Source organism: Capsicum annuum, chromosome 10 (genome assembly GCF_002878395.1).
Source record: "Capsicum annuum cultivar UCD-10X-F1 chromosome 10, UCD10Xv1.1, whole genome shotgun sequence".
Taxonomy (NCBI): Eukaryota; Viridiplantae; Streptophyta; class Magnoliopsida; order Solanales; family Solanaceae; genus Capsicum; species Capsicum annuum.
In genome coordinates, this window is record NC_061120.1 from 59,801,672 (window position 1) to 59,805,328 (window position 3,657).

Consider the following 3,657-nt stretch of genomic DNA (forward strand, 5'->3'; position numbering starts at 1 on the left):
ATTTAATTTCTGTTTATCAATTGTGTGATCAGAATAATATTTCTATTGAATTCTAACCATCTTCATTTGTTGTGAAGGATTGTCGCACAGGGGCATTGTTAGTATTGGAGGAACCTAAAGATGGAGTTTATGAGTGGCCTATCCAATGTAACGACCTAAAAATTTGATGAAGTATGTGAAATTTGTGATTTTGTGTGATTTGACTATTTACCCTTCTCTGTAGCTGTATTATGGTATTTCTAAGGTATAGGAGTGATTGACAAGTTTTTTGATGCATTTTGGTATCATTTATGCGATATTGTGGTTTTTGGTGGCTTCGAGAGCTGTATTTTAGACTTATGGAGATATCTTTTGATCCATGTGACGGATGGCCAAACGGACTGTGTCAGCAGCTCTGTAATATCGATTTTAGGCTAGATAAAATTTTGGTTTGGATCTCGGTACACCCGAGCTCATTTTGACCTATTGATCGAAAAATTGAAAAATTAAAAATGTGGGTGTAGGACCCACATTTGATTGAAACGAGCTCGGATGGAAAATCCAACTTCACCAATAGATCCAGAATGCCAATTTTAGGGTGTTAGCATATTTGGTGTGATTTTATGACTTTTAAATCTCATTTTGAGCCTCGGTTTAAAAAATTATAATTTTGAATTTCGGGGGTTAACTTTTTGAAAACGATATTTTTTCAAAAATCTGACTTTGCCAACATGTCTGAAATATCGAATTTAGTATGATTGCATAGTTTATTTACACATATTGTACTCCGAACGAATCTCGAGCACCCCATCAAAGTCCGAATTGGACTTAAAATAGAAAAACCAACAGCTTTTTCCTTTTTAGTGCAGATTTTCTGCACTATTAAAATAGTTTTAGGTCCATTTTATTCATTTTTCATCTTGGCTCTTGAGAGTTAAATCCTAAAATAGCATCCTCACATCATACCTATTCATGAAACATTGGTACCACCGTGGCAATACTTGAGTAACACTACCAACACCTTTTTAAAACCCTCCCTGAGGGATGTGCCGGGGAGGAGATATTGTAATACTTTATAAAACCCTTTTCAAGGGATGTGTCAGAAAGGAGATATGAGATATGTGGATTGTATACGGGTTGACGAACCCCTCATGGGTCCCGCATTGGGAGGCTTACCTCCATACGTGTATACGGGGATTGTGCGACGATCCCGGAGGTTGTACGACAACCTCTTGCATCATCATCATCATATATATTGCACTTACTTTATAGTATTTATATTTTGTTGTATTGCCATATTGACTTGTCCTTTTGTGTAATTATCTTATCTTCTTTTACTTGTATTTGATGATCTTGTATATTCATGTTCCCCCTTTTCTACTTATATGTGATATAATGTATACTTATGTTCTATCTGGTTGTGATGTTGCATTATATATGATGTATTAGAACAGTTAGTGCAAGCGGTGTGGGCTACCATTGTAGGATATTGTCTGATTGCAGATGACATTCCCTTAGTGTATATTTTGTATGTTTTATTTACTACTTTCCTTGGTCTTCCTATGATACCTACTGAGTACAAGTGGACATACTCATGCCTACTGTGCCCTTTCGGTACAGGTCCTAGCACGAGTGCGCCTTAGCTTGCTTGACTCAGACAATTGTTGGAGCTTCCAAGGTAGCGACTGGACATTCATGCGTCCGAAGTTCACCTCTATATTTTAATAGTAGTTATGTCATTATTAGTATTCGGAGACAGATATTATTCCTTTGTGGTTATTATTCTAATGTATCTGACTTTTGGATTGTATTAGTAGTTCTTACACTATTGACACCTGGTTTTGGGCATGACTGGTATTTTGGTTAAGTTCTTTCCGCATTATTATGATTACTTATATGGTTCGGTTTCATTCTAGAAGCCTTAACTTGGAATATTTCTATTTTTTTCTCTTTTTTTATCGATTTGGGTGATAGGCTTACTTGTCAAGGTACTCCGTGACAAGTGCCATCATGACCTTCATTTTTGGGTCTATCATCAAATCCAAGTCGTTGGCATCTACCACTTTATTACACTCGACATTTTTTATTCATCTCTCATCAGTCTCAACTTGGCATTGTCGTCTTGGTCATCTGTCTTCTCCTATGTTACATTAAATTTTTAGTTACTTGGATATTCCTGCCAAATCTGTTTCCTCTATTTTTTTTGTAATTCATGAAAGTGTAATAAAATGCATAAAACTCCATATGCAGTGTCTTCAATAAAATCTTCTTCTATATTAGAGATGATATATTTTGATTTGTAGGGTCCTGCTTTGATTCCATCTATAGATGGTTTTCGTTGCTATCTCATTTTTGTTAATCACTTTACAAAGTATGTTTGGTTATTACCAGGACAAAGAAATCTGAAGTTTCCCAAATTTTCCCAAAATTCAAGCTCATGGTTAAAATTTTTTTCAACAAACCCATTGTTTCCTTTTACTCGGATAACGGTGGTGAGTTCATTAATCTTCGAGAATTCTTTGCTTCCAATGGGATTTCTCATTTCTTAACTCTTTCCCACACACCTGAACACAATGGTACTGCTAAGCGTCGTCATCGACACATTGTGGAAATGAGTATTACCCTTCTTCATGTTGCCAAACTTTCTTTATCCTTTTGGTATTTTTCTTTTCAGACTGTTGTCTATCTTATCAATCGGATGCCAAATCCTTTACTTCATAATGAGTCTCTGTATTATCATATATTTGGTAGTGATCCAAATTATTAAAAGCTCTTAGTCTTTGGCTGTCTATGTTATTCTTGGTTGCGTCCTTATTCTCAAAATAAATTAGAGTCTCATTTGAAACCGTGTGTCTTTATGGGATACTCTACACATCAAAGTGCCTAAAAGTGCTTTGATCCCTCCACATCTAGGATATTCATCTCTCGACATGTCAACTTTGTAGAGCATGAGTTTTCTTTCTCTACTCTAGCCTCTACAGCTTCCCGTCCTACGAAGAAACACTTTCGACTTGGGCTCCTCATTTTGTTGTACCTATTATTTTCTCTTCTTCAACTAAATCAGCCCCTTTGATGGTCACTTACTCTATTGATGGAAGTTCTCTTTGCTGCTGGACATCGCCGAACGACGGTCATTCATCAGATGAATTAATCGAAATCTCATCGGGACATGGGTCCTCACCTAGTTGTACAAATTCAAGTACCATCAGTGCACCTCCATTATTCTCTAGTCCCTCACCTGCTACTGTCCAAAATACAACTAGTGCACCTCCTATAGTATCTACTCCCTCACTTGATACTGGTCAAAATGCAAGCCAATCACAAACTGCATCTTCAAATGCTCCATCAAGTAATCAAAACACCATTATCACAAGCCATATTACTCAATATCAACCTGTTCCACCTTCTCACTCCATGATCACCCATTCAAAAAATAATATTCACAGGCATATGAACAAGCTTTGCCTCTCCACCCAAATCACCAATAAATCCTCTCCATCTCACACATCTACTTCTTCCCACAAACCTAAACCAAAAAATGTTTCCCAAGCTCTTAAAGACCCAGAATGGAAATTTGCTATGATAGAGGAATATACTGCCTTGAAACAACAAGGGACATGGACACTTGTTCCAAGATCTGAATCACAAAATTTAATTGGTTGCAAGTGGATTTTTTGA